We start from the raw sequence: 14175 nt of genomic DNA on the forward strand, positions 1-14175 counted from the left end.
CTACAACCATGTTGCCGCTACAATGGGCTCGGCATTCACCCTTTGGGAGAGGCTGCTCAATTAGTGACAAAGGGAGACCTCTCTTGTTTCTGCGCACAGTACCGCAAGCTGCCGTAGCTCTGGCAGAGAGATTGAAAAAGTGGGATACTTGTATAAAAGTTATCAAAGTACAGATGGTAACCTTTGTCAAGCAGTGGGTGGACCAAATCCCACACTATTTTCCCACTCACCCCCCAGAGCAGGTGGACATTCTGGGGGCTGGATACTGCTGTCCTTCCCTTGGTAAACTCTAAAGCTGAGAGTGTACCCTGAGGTACTCTCACACAGCTTATAGAGTTTTATCCCATACCTCGCCCCTCTTACTGGGCAGGAGTAGTGTAGCTTACATATCATTCGTCAAACTTAATTTGACAGGTGCCCCGCCCCTATCAAAGTGTATCAAAAGTGTGTAACCCCTCTCCTCCCTGTCAGTGTATCTGGCTGCCTCCCCTTTTGATACGGCTTTGATATTGTTATCATAGTATTTGATACAGCGCTTCTCACTTTATATCATATGAATTAGATTCTCATTTTGTATGAAGTTGATATGAGTTCGCTGGTGTTATCTGAGCAATGTATTTTATTTGATAGCCCCAATGATCATATAGCAAAAAATGATAGTGTTTCTGCAGCATGTTATGTGAAAGGCAATCTGTGTATCACAGACTCGGTGTCCTGTTCAGGAGCTATTTCCAGGCTTAAATACATCCAGATGTGCTCATGCAGGAACAGAGCAATATCTAATTGTAGTAAACAAGCCATCCTTTGTTTATAAAGGCAAAAGCTGTGAGACTTGACTGTGCTTCTTATTTTATATGCAGTAAATTATTAGCTATGGAATTGGCAATTTATTTGATACTGTGATTCTCATTTTACACGTGGTTTATAGCACACCAGTCTCATTGTATGGGCATATTATGTATATGGCCATGTTACAACACTATCAAGTATGAAGCGGGGTGTTTTATACGTTTGTAAAAAAGCAAAGACACAATATTGTAAAAGTTTAAAAGATTTTATTGTTGTAAAATAAATACATCTCAAAGACATTTCAATAATATAAAATTTCTTACAGAATATTATAAAAAAGTATCATTAAACAGTACAATTAACATACATCAACACACTTCTTACAAAATAAATAAATAGTATCACGAGTACAATTAACATACATAATTACACGTCTTACAAAATCTACTATATAATTGTCTAAGGGGTACTTCCGTCTTTCTGTCTGTCCTTCTGTCTTTCTGTCACGGACATTCATTGGTCGCGGCCTCTGTCTATCATGGAATCCAAGTCGCTGATTGGTCGTGGCAAAACGCCCACGACCATTGCCACAACCAATCAGCGACGCGCACAGTCAGGAAGAAAATGGCCTCTCCTTACTCCCTGCACTCAGTGCCCGGTGCCCGCATACTCCCCTCTGGTTACCGCTCACACAGGGTTAATGCCGGCAGTAACGGACTGCGTTATGCCGCGGGTAACGCACTCTGTAACCGCTGCTATTAACCCTGTGTGTCCCCAATTTTTTACTATTGATGCAGCCTATGCGGCATCAATAGTAAAAAAATGTAATGTTAAAAATAATAAAAAAACAAAAAACCTGCTATACTCACCCTCGGTAGTATGCCGAGCCTCTCGCGCCGGCCGCCATCTTCTGTTCCCGGCAATGCATTGCGAAATTACCCAGAAGACTTAGCGGTCTTGCGAGACCGCTAAGTCATCTGGGTAATTTCGCAATGCATTCTGGGAACGGAAGATGGCGGCCGGCGCAAGGGGCTCGGCGGAGCTTCAGTGGATACCAAGCATCAGTAACCCCTTCCTGGATCCAGGCGCCAACGGAAGGTGAGTATATAACTATTTTTTATTTTAATTGTTTTTTTTTAACAGGGATATCATGCCCACATTGCTATATACGTGGGCTGCGCAATATACAATGTGGGCTGCGCAATATACTACGTGACTGAGCTATATACGTGGGCTGCACAATATACAACGTGGGCTGCGCAATATACTATATGGGCTGCGCAATATACTACGTGGGCTGCGCAATATACTACGTGGGCTGCGCAATATACTACGTGGACTGCGCAGTATACTACGTGGGCTGCGCAATATACAACGTGGGCTGCGCAATATACTACATGGGCTGCGCAATATACTACGTGGGCTGCGCAATATACTACGTAGACTGCGCAGTATACTACGTGGGCTGCGCAATATACAACGTGGACTGCGCAATGTACAACGTGGGCTGCGCAATGTACAACGTGGGCTGCGCAATGTACAACGTGGGCTACGCAATGTACTATGTGGCCTGCACAATATACAGCGTGGGCGGCGCAATATACTACGTGGACTGTGCAATATACTACGTGGGCTGCGCAATATACAATGTGGGCTGCGCAATATACAACGTGGGCTGCGCAATATACTACTTGGGCTGCGTAATGTACTACGTGGGCTGCGCAATGAACTACGTGGGTTGCACAATGTACTACGTGGGCTGCGCAATGTACTACGTGGGCTGCGCAATGTACTGCGTGGGCTGCGCAATGTACTGCGTGGGCTGCGCAATGTACTGCGTGGGCTGCGCAATGTACTGTGTGGGCTGCGCAATGTACTGTGTGGCTGTGCAATATACTACGTATGCTGTGCTATACACTACGCATACATATTCTAGAATACCCGATGCGTTAGAATGGGGCCACCATCTAGTAAATAATATAGTGTTACAAGCCAACTACAACATTTATCCAGTACATCCTTTACATCGTGAGCCACATGGATTGTAGTATTGGTAGAGACCTTTTTTAGGTAGCAGAGTTCCGCGTGTGGTGCCTAATGACGGGGAATGTAAAGATTGATTTGTATGGGTCAGTGGGGATAGCTTCTGGGGTGTAGATACAGCACTTCCCTCACTGATGGAAATTTTTAATCCATCTAAAAGCTGCCTAGTAGTGGAATTACCCACAACCGTAGATGGAATATTTAGTTCGGCCATTGCCTGCATAAATGAATCCCAACCCGGAGGTAAATTTCTGCTGGTCAGAGCATGACTCTGTGTTGTACTACGTACGAAATCCAGTAAGTTAGACCCGGGTATTACGGCACCTTTGAAAATAAATTTGGCTTTATTATTCTAGGTTGTAACATTTTTATTCTGCAGTAACCTGTTTAGTAAAAATTCAGCATTCTTTTTATATCTTTGGTTTATATGACTGACAATTTCAGCGACCTCTTGATTTTTATTATTGTATTTGACAATTGTTGCTGATCAGGATCAGGAGTGCTAACGAGATTTAAAGTCGTTACTTCTTTTGAGCTGTGCCGCGTATGTACCAAGTAGCGCTGTAGCACGGAGCTATACATTTTAATTTTCACATCACCGGGGATGTCATGACGTTGTAAAACGGCGCTAATTTCATCATAAAGGTGACGAATAACACTTTTGCGTATGTTATCTGTAGTAGTGTGTCTTAGTTTGACTAGATCCTGTTTGGGGACTAGACACATTTTTTCTGTATGCTCCATTATTTGCCTGTGAGCAGACTTGTTATTATTGGAATTGCAAAACCTAAAAGAGGGCCAATAAACCCGCCGGCCTGCTTTAGTAGACACTTCTTTTTCTTTATGGGCTGAGATCTGTCACTCGGGGTTCTTATAGCTTTGGGCAACTTCTTTAATATGCCTTTTTGGCACTCTTTCAGCGGAATCCTGCCTTTTAAGATGTTTAAAGCAATCTCGCCTATGGCTGTAATTAAATCATTGCTTGCATTGCGCAAAATAGACTTTCTGACAGCGGGGGTTGCTTTCACCAGGGTTTTTAAGAGAGCCCAGTTACGCCGGAGTCTCTCAGACATCTTTACATCACAACGCACACAGCATAGAATGTCTGATTCCACAGAAAATTCACTTTTTATAAGTGTTTTTCTTTTGAACATAGACAGCAGGCAACGCTGATGGAAACAATCCAGTCCTTAAGAGAAGATCCTCAGGGGTATTAGCTCTCAAATCTACCAGCAAATACCCATAAGGCTCGCGCGTGGCATCCTCAAAAGCGTCTAGGAAAAAACATGTTTTTCCGGGGTACATTTGGAGAGCTAGAGTTAAAATTTGTAATTTATCTCGAGGATTATTAAAAAGCACCATGTACTTTGTGCTTCAATTTATTGTGCTGCTTTTCTTACCCTGGCAAAATATGTTTTGTACCAGGTAGAAAATGCTGAGATTTCTGTGGTGCACATACTTGGTAAAGGCTTTTTCTATTTCGCAGTTTTCGCTAGCACTCTCCATGAGATCGTCAACAATAGTCAAATTCACCTTTTCTGGAGGGAATAATTCGTCATCTACGAATGTATATGGCAGACCCTCCACAATCCTGGTGTTGGGAAAAGAGAGAGATTTCATCATATAGTTTTTGCCGGCATGAGTAAAACCAAACAATATTATCGGGTTTGTGAGAAAAATTACTTTCAATATTATATAGCAGTTGTTTTACAAAATAGCTATTTCTAGAATTAGATGGGCCTGCTAGAATGCATGAGAATGGGTGTTGCAGTCATGTATCCATCGCAATACTCGGCTAATAGCCAAAAGGCAAGGTGGTGAAATCGTCTAATAGTCACTGCTTTGTGTAAACGCACTTTTGGGTTTTGCGTAATGGTCTTGTTTTAATGTCCCAGTACTTTTTATTTCTCACAATGGCCTGTTGCTGTACGACAATACGTTTCTGAGTTTCTGTGTCAGAATTACGCGGGTAGTCCATAACTAGATCTTTTAGATTGTTGAAATTAATAGATTGAGAGTTACCTACATTTAGTGCTATACCTTTAACTTTTAAGACAGTTTTACCGGTGTTGAGTTTGTAGCCGTAAGTTTTGGGGCACGCGGATACAAATTCTGTGATGTGTGTGCCATCAGGTATTTCACTGGTCAGCTCCCCCAGGTAATCGCCTAATAGCGGTTGCCACTCACCTTCCCTATGTACAAAAATAACTGAGTCTGTGTTGTGATAAAGGCACCTCTCCTGCACCCGGTCCAGCAGTGAATAGAGCTCTAGCCAAGCATACGCTGTTGTAAAACTATAAAATTGTTTGTGTTTTTTTTTGACTGTGTGGTGTCCTTTTGCATATTTCCAGTGGTCTGTGAATACTTGGAAGGGAAAGCGAGCCCCTTCCAAGAGATGTCTCCACTCTGAGAAGGCCAACTTAATTGCTATCAACTACCTGTCCCCGATGGAATAATTCCGCTCCGCTGGTGTGAAGGTTTTGGAAAAGAAGAAGCAAGGATGTGTGATATATGTGATGGTGTAGTGACCCCTGTGGCAGTTAGGGGGCGCTCTGTGCGCTCTGCGAGATATGCATGGAGGCGTATCTGTTGTGGTGATATTCGTGGTGAACCTGTAATCGGCAATGTTGTGAATGGCCGATATGTGTCGCAGAGGGAGTCTGCGTAGTAAGTCTGATGTTTTGTGTTTATGCTGGGACCTGTAGTCCCTCAAGAGTTTCTGTAATGTGTATAGTTAAGTTTGGGTGACTTACTAGGCTAGTCATGAGAGACGGGAGGGTCAGACTAGCCACACATCCACACACACATCCAGGGGTGTGGTTTCAGGTATATAATGTGACCAGGATGTGGGTCACATGGGAGGTGTGTCCGGTAGGTCCTGTGTGGAACCTGTGTATGGACCTGACCGATGAAGGTGCTGGATCGTCCTGGGAATGACTAGGGTCCAGAGAGCACCTGGGAATGGTGCGGGACTGTCCTAGGAATGACTAGGGTCCCGAATGGTGCTGGATCGTCCTGGGAATGACTAGGGTCCGGAGAGCACCTGGGAACGATGCGGGACTGTCCTAGGAATGACTAGGGTCCCGAATGGTGCTGGATTGGCCTGGGAATGACCAGGGTCCTGCAAGCACCTGAGACCGTGAGACTTGGCTTCGGGTGGCCTGGGTATTGGACGTGCCCGGCTGTGGAAGGACGTCCTGAAGAATACCCGGACTAGGCCACCGGCGTGATCCTGGTAACCTGAGGTAACGGGTGGAGGACGGGGTCCAGGACCTAAGCTGACAGGTGGAGGACGGGGTCCAGGACCTAAGCTGACAGGTGGAGGACGGGGTCCAGGACCTGTTGTGACAGGTGGAGGACGGGGTCCAGGACCTAAGCTGAAAGGTGGAGGACGGGGTCCAGGACCTAAGCTGATAGGTGGAGGACGGGGTCCAGGACCTGTGGTAACGAGGTGAGGACCAGGATCTGCGGAGCCAGAGACTGTTCCTGTGTGGGGAAGCTGCAGTCCTTCGGTGAGGTCCGAACTGACTACTGTGTGCCGGACAGGCAAGTTGGGGATCCCCGTTAGGCAGCTTACCCAGAAGCGTGTTAACAGAGTGTGGGGAAGCTGGAGTCCTTCGGTGAGATCTGGACTGACTACTGTGTATTGACCAGGCGAGTTGGTGATCCCCGTTAGGCAGCTTACCCAAAGGCTGTTGGAAGAGTCGGCAAGGTGGAGCAGGAGCTCCCGTCAGGTACCAAAGAGACTGGAGGTGCCTGTTGTATTCTATGTAATGAACTGTGCTTAACCCGGTTTATGTGGCTTAATAAACCGTATGGACTGCTTTCTTTTATAAACCCGTGCTGTGTGCTTAAATATCGTGGTCAAGCGAGTGTCCCCCAACACTCTCAGTAAGAGAAACCTTACAATTGGTGGAGAATTTTGGCAACAATCCCGCTAGCACACGTGGAGTTAATTGCTGTGGCAGAGCCACGAAGGTGACAAGCGTCTAGCTGTAACTCGGCGGGGTTACGAAAGTGACAAGCGTCTGCTGTGACTCGGCGGGGTCACGAAGGTGACAAGCGGCAGCGGTGGACCCGTGCAGAGCCGTGGTTGCAACGAGATGTTCCACAGCAGGCGGAGCTGTAGTGGCTTGTGGTTGGCAGCACCTGGAGGTGCCGGTTGTGTGTGACTGCAGCGGGAGCTGTGGCGGTACCAGCAGGAGCTGGTGAAAGTGACATAGAGAAAAAAAAAAAAAAAAATTTTTTTTCTTTTTGTGCAGACTCTTAAAGGGCAAGTACAAGCCCAGAGACGTTGGGGTGTACTGTGTGAACTGGGGCCTGAGTGCCGTGGGAAAGTTCACGGGGTGTATCCCAGGGAGGGGAGTATCCCTAATAGTGAGCCGGAACCCAAATGGAGATAGTTGCCCAAAAGGGGGCGGAGTCCCAAAAAGGGGCGGTAACCCAAATAGGGGTAATGGCCCAAAAAGGGGTGGAATCCCGAAGGGGGGCTGAATCCCGAAACGGGGTGGTGTTAAAAAGCGGAGCACTTGCCCAAAAAGGGGGTGGAGCCAAAAAAGGGGTGGCAATCAGTGAGGAGCCACGTCTGTGTTCTTTTTGGCTGAATGGAAAGTGTGTGCGGGGATTGATAGACCCAGGGAGAGAAGCGTCTGTGCTGGGAACCCATCCAGGGGAGTTTGTGTCACCTGAGGACACTGAATATCTCCAGGTAGCCACTATCTACATTGTCGCACCGGAGGTTTCCACATACCATGAGGTGGCTGTAGACCCAATCTTGCCGTATCCTATGGTAATAGGACAAGATTTGGTAGCACTATGGGAAAAGGGTGACGTGTTTGTGGGTGTAATTTGGATGTCAGTTAGTAATGTAGAGAATGCGCCCCCTAGAGGTGACAGTCCTAATGTAGGCCTGACCAAGGGAAAAGGTGCGATTGCCCAACTAACTGACCTGACGTCACTTGAAGTGTGCCACAATATGACTGGTAGTGGTCTGTTGGAAAAAATAAGTGGAGCTGACACCCAGACAGAGACGGACTTGCGGGATCTTCGTACTCTGGGTGGTGACTATGACAGGTCGTGGCCAGTGGTAGGCGTTGGAGCGGAGTGTGACCCTGTGCTAACACACGTACTGACACAGAGAAACGACAGGGCTCCACAGACTGAAGTCATGATAGCGGGGGCAGCCATTCCAGAAGTTGTGACCTGGTTAGGAAGGGACGGCTGGTTCCTGGTTGACAGATCGGGTGGTGGTGACTCCCATTCAGACGGTGATGCCAGTGAGAAAGTAAGGCTCCTGAGACAAGAGGCTGAGCACAGGCTGAATGAGCTGGAGAAGGAAGTCTCGGAGCTCAGAGGTCACCCGTTATCCAGGGAAGATGTGAAAGGGCTCAGAGAAGCATTAAGTGGTCTTCTACAAGAGAAGAAGATGCTGGTTGAAGACTCACGTCTGCTAATGCCTATCGTGACCAGGGGTCTGGAAGAGGGTAAAGCTGAAGAAGAGTGGGCATTAAGAGCCGAACAAGATAATCACCCGGTTGTGGCAGAGGTCTTGTTGGAAAGGACGATGGCAAAACAGGGGCCGTCCGTTCCTGAAGAAAGTGAGGATCCACTCTTCAAGTGGGTGATAGATGTACCCGAAGAGGCGCAAGATGCATGTACCGGTGAGGGTGTGCATGAAGCCTTTAAAAAGACAGTAAAAGCGTATAGTGTGCATTGGGCACTAGAGATGAAACAGATGATCCTGTTGAGGAATAATGAAGCAACTCGACGTTTGGAGCAGGCCGGGGAAGCTCAAAATCGCCTGGGCCTGGTGGAATGGCTGATCGCCAAGGAAGAGTTAGAGGCAGTAATTCCTCAGTTAACTCAGTGTTGAGTGACCTAGGTGGGAGACCTGGTAGAGAAAATGTAGTGACTAAGGGTTGGTGACACAGACAGACTGTGATTTAAGGGCTAAACTCAAGGCCTACGTGTTGACTGCTGGGGGCGGGGTAACCCAACAAGGGTATGAGTATGATTATGAGTGTTGCTCAAAACCGTTTGAGACAGTCTTCTCGTCTGGTGGGACAAGAGAGTGTGTGTGACCTGTCTCGAGATTTCAGGTGTTTGTCAGGTGTTCAACCCTACGGGTGTGAACAGAGGGGGAGGATATGTGATATATGTGATGGTGTAGTGACCCCTGTGGCAGTTAGGGGGCGCTCTGTGCGCTCTGCGAGATATGCATGGAGGCGTATCTGTTGTGGTGATATTCGTGGTGAACCTGTAATCGGCAATGTTGTGAATGGCCGATATGTGTCGCAGAGGGAGTCTGCGTAGTAAGTCTGATGTTTTGTGTTTATGCTGGGACCTGTAGTCCCTCAAGAGTTTCTGTAATGTGTATAGTTAAGTTTGGGTGACTTACTAGGCGAGTCATGAGAGACGGGAGGGTCAGACTAGCCACACATCCACACACACATCCAGGGGTGTGGTTTCAGGTATATAATGTGACCAGGATGTGGGTCACATGGGAGGTGTGTCCGGTAGGTCCTGTGTGGAACCTGTGTATGGACCTGACCGATGAAGGTGCTGGATCGTCCTGGGAATGACTAGGGTCCAGAGAGCACCTGGGAATGGTGCGGGACTGTCCTAGGAATGACTAGGGTCCCGAATGGTGCTGGATCATCCTGGGAATGACTAGGGTCCGGAGAGCACCTGGGAACGATGCGGGACTGTCCTAGGAATGACTAGGGTCCCGAATGGTGCTGGATTGGCCTGGGAATGACCAGGGTCCTGCAAGCACCTGAGACCGTGAGACTTGGCTTCGGGTGGCCTGGGTATTGGACGTGCCCGGCTGTGGAAGGACGTCCTGAAGAATACCCGGACTAGGCCACCGGCGTGATCCTGGTAACCTGAGGTAACGGGTGGAGGACGGGGTCCAGGACCTAAGCTGACAGGTGGAGGACGGGGTCCAGGACCTAAGCTGACAGGTGGAGGACGGGGTCCAGGACCTGTTGTGACAGGTGGAGGACGGGGTCCAGGACCTAAGCTGAAAGGTGGAGGACGGGGTCCAGGACCTAAGCTGATAGGTGGAGGACGGGGTCCAGGACCTGTGGTAACGAGGTGAGGACCAGGATCTGCGGAGCCAGAGACTGTTCCTGTGTGGGGAAGCTGCAGTCCTTCGGTGAGGTCCGAACTGACTACTGTGTGCCGGACAGGCAAGTTGGGGATCCCCGTTAGGCAGCTTACCCAGAAGCGTGTTAACAGAGTGTGGGGAAGCTGGAGTCCTTCGGTGAGATCTGGACTGACTACTGTGTATTGACCAGGCGAGTTGGTGATCCCCGTTAGGCAGCTTACCCAAAGGCTGTTGGAAGAGTCGGCAAGGTGGAGCAGGAGCTCCCGTCAGGTACCAAAGAGACTGGAGGTGCCTGTTGTATTCTATGTAATGAACTGTGCTTAACCCGGTTTATGTGGCTTAATAAACCGTATGGACTGCTTTCTTTTATAAACCCGTGCTGTGTGCTTAAATATCGTGGTCAAGCGAGTGTCCCCCAACACTCTCAGTAAGAGAAACCTTACAGATGCTTCTGACCTTGAGCATCCTTTTGGAAGAGGACTGCTCCAGCACCAACGGAAGAGGCATCCACCTCCATTATAAACGGCTTATCTACATCGGGGCGATGTAGAATGGGAACGCTAGCAAAATGAGATTTAATAGAAGTGAAAGCCTTGGAGACCTCCACAGACCACAATTTGGGATTTGCTCCCTTCTTGGTGAGGGCTACCAAGGGAGCTACCAAAGTTGAGAAATGAGGAATGAACTGGCGATAATAGTTAATGAACCCCATAAAGCGCTGTACCGCTTTAAGGGAATGGGGTTCTTTCAAGTCCATCACAGCCTGTAGTTTGGAAGAATCCATAGCCAATCCTTGGGCGGAGATGATATAGCCCAGGAAAGGTAAAGACTCCTGCTGAAACACACATTTCTCCAACTTGGCGTAGAGGGAGTCAGTTCGTAAGAGGTCAAAGACTCTGCAAACATCTCTCCGGTGGGAGTCAATATCTGGAGAGTAGATGAGAATATCATCCAGATAGACTATGACCGAGGTGGAGAGCATATCCCGGAAGATATCGTTTACAAAGTCTCGGAAAAACGGCTGGGGCATTACAGAGCCCAAAGGGCATCACTAGATATTCATAGTGCCCATCCCTGGTGTTAAAAGCAGTCTTCCATTCGTCCCCCTCACGGGTGTGAATCAGGTTGTAAGCACCCCGCAGATCTAGTTTAGTAAACACCCTTGCTCCCCGAAGCCTATCAAAAAGCTCAGATATCAGGGGCAGAGGATATTTATTCTTAATGGTGATGGCGTTAAGACCCCTGTAGTCTATGCATGGACGTAGTTCTCCACTCTTCTTCTGCACGAAGAAGAACCCAGCCCCTGCAGGTGACACTGACTTTCTAATGAATCCTCTTGCCAGATTTTCCTGGATGTAGTGAGACATTGCCTCCGTCTCCGGGAGAGATAATGGATAGACTCGACCCCGAGGAGGCTCAGCACCAAGCAAGAGGTCAATAGGACAGTCATAGGGGCGGTGAGGCGGAAGGGTCTCCGCAGCCCTTTTGGAGAACACATCAGCATAGGACCAATACTGCTTGGGCAGAGAGGAAAGATCTGCGGGTACCTCTGTTGTAGCAACCTGAACGCTCCCCCTCTGACATCTACCCCCACAAGATTCACCCCATCCCAAAATTCTACCTGTGGACCACTCAATATGAGGAGAGTGGAACCGTAGCCAAGGCATCCCAACAGGACCTCATCAATTCCCTCAGGAATGACGAGCAGAGATATAATCTCCTGATGAGATGGCGACAAGGACAGAGTGAAAGGGATGGTCGCTTGTGTAATCTGTGAGGGCAGTGTCGACCCATTCACCACTCGTAGTTACTGGTTGAGCTAGCATTACCAGGGGTATTGCATGACGTTGGGCGAAGGCATAAGACATAAAATTGCCCTCCTCCCCAGAATCCACGCTGAGCTCTACCGATTGAGTGAATGAGCCTATTGTAATTGTCCCCTTAAAGGACAATTTGGAGGCAAACGTCGCCATGTCTAGTGTACCTCCACCTACTACCACTAGACCCTGACGTTTCCTTGAACGCTGTAAACATCTGGTGGCAAGATGTCCTGACTGCTGGCAAACATGGCAGACCTTGAGTACATGAGCGGTCCGGGACTTAGATCCCGCTCGTGACACTTCCATGGCCTCATGTGACTCAGGAACCAGGACCGGAGATTCCAAAGGTTTGGCGAAGGTGGGAGCCAGCCGAAACCTCTGCCTACACTGGGCCCGCTCTAACCTCTGGTCATGAAAACGGAGGTCAATTTGGGTAGACACAGCTATTAACTCCTCCAGTGTGGCGGGAACCTCCCTTGTGGCCAGAGCGTCCTTCACGTGGTCAGCCAGCCCCCTCCAAAATATAGGGATATGGGCTTTATCCGACCACTCCAGCTCAGATGCTAGGGTGCGGAAGTGGACGGCAAAATGGCTGACCAAGGACGAGTCCTGAGTCAATGCCAACAGTTGGAGCGCCGTATCATGGGTGACTCGAGGCCCTAAAAAGACCTGTTTCAGAGTGCTCAAGAACAGCGGAGCACTCTGCACCACATGATCGCCACGCTCCCACAGCGGCGTAGCCCACTCCAACGACCTGTCTGACAGGAGAGACACAATAAATCCCACCTTTGCCTACTCTGTGGTGAAACGTGCGGCCAGAAGCTCAAGATGTATAGAGCACTGGCTCACGAAACCCTATAAGATTTACTATCTCCAGAAAATTTATCTGGCAGCGGGAGGCGAGATAGAGTCGGAGCAGGGGTGGCAGTGGACAAGGTAGCTGCAGCCACGCTAGCAGCCTGAACAGCAATTGCGGTAACATCCACAGCTGAGGTTGAGCGCTCGAGAGCCGCCAACCTACCCTCCAGCTGCTGGATGTATCACAAGGATTGCTGTTTATCCGCCATTTACTAGCCAGACCCTGGCGCTAGTATTCTGTTAGGGCTAGCGGAACGCACCGAGTAAATATAGATGTTTATTATTATTGATGCGTTCGCAGCCCGGGGTCCACCGTGCAGGAGAACCTGCTGCTAGTAAATGGTGGCACTATTTGGCAGTATAGACTAGCTCTGTTACTTCACAAAGTAGCCGTGAAAGGAAAGCACTGGGCCCTGTTAGACTTCACAGGAGCACAGGCTAACTGCCCAACAGAGAGCAGTCAGTGGTCATGCATGCACACAATCTCCTCACCGGAGGTACCGATATTCTAAGGGCTTATTTCAGCCGGGTCCCTGAATACAATCTCACGTGACCACACTGGCGCAAAGCACATAACTCAGGAAGATACTAGCGCATGGCCGTGCGGTCATGCGCACCTTTTATAGCAGCAGCAACTACAGGATCTTCCCAAAAGGACCAATGGGAAGCTGCCACAGAACTTGAGCAACTTCAGGACCTTCCTAGAGTACCAATGGGAATAGCTGCAGTACCTGAGCATGTGACCCTTGATCTCCAATGAGAGATCTTACCTTGGGCATGCTCAGAAGGGGAAATGTAGGACTTAGTCCCAAAGACGTCTGCTCGCCGCTGACCAGTACTGGCTACAATGGCAGAAGCTGGAAAGGCAGCAGTAACCCTTTGCACAGTGTCAGACTGAGCATGATGCTGGGACCGACGCCTCCGCTGAGCAGGCCTCACTGCGGCAGGAGAAGAATGGGAGACCGCAGCGGAGATGGCTCAAGATTCCCCCTGTGCAGAGGCGGGAACTCGACCCCTAACACATGATAGATTAGATCTCTGAGCAAATTTTCCCCATAAAGAATTTAAGAAAAGCTTGGAGATCTGTCTTTTAGCAGGATTAACAGCTATATTTTCAGGTCGTAATTGTACACCTTCTTTTTCAATAAAGGAGTCAATGTACTGCCTTTTCTTGGTTTCATCAGTGCACCAGCTTGGATAACCAGAGGCTTCCTGCTTATCCCTAAGATGTAATTTAATGTAGGATGCAAACGGGTCATCAGTGGTGTTAGGAAAGTGCCATATTTCATACCCTTTTTCTACCACCATCTCGAGCTCTATAGTGCACCAGGTACCTGTCAGGGCACGCTCTTCGTCACTATGGGCACAAATATCTGTCTGTGAATTTACAGCATATGTGTAGCAGAGGGTAAACATTTATTTTTTGTTGAGTTTTACAGGTTGAACAGGAAAAAATAACTCTCTCGGCGGATAGACCGTGACTTTAGCAATGCCAAAGTATTTTTTAATGAATCCAAAATTGTCGTAGATGATGTCTGGATGGCCTACAGGGTATGT

This window comes from Ranitomeya variabilis, chromosome 4 (genome assembly GCF_051348905.1).
Source record: "Ranitomeya variabilis isolate aRanVar5 chromosome 4, aRanVar5.hap1, whole genome shotgun sequence".
NCBI lineage: Eukaryota > Metazoa > Chordata > Amphibia > Anura > Dendrobatidae > Ranitomeya > Ranitomeya variabilis.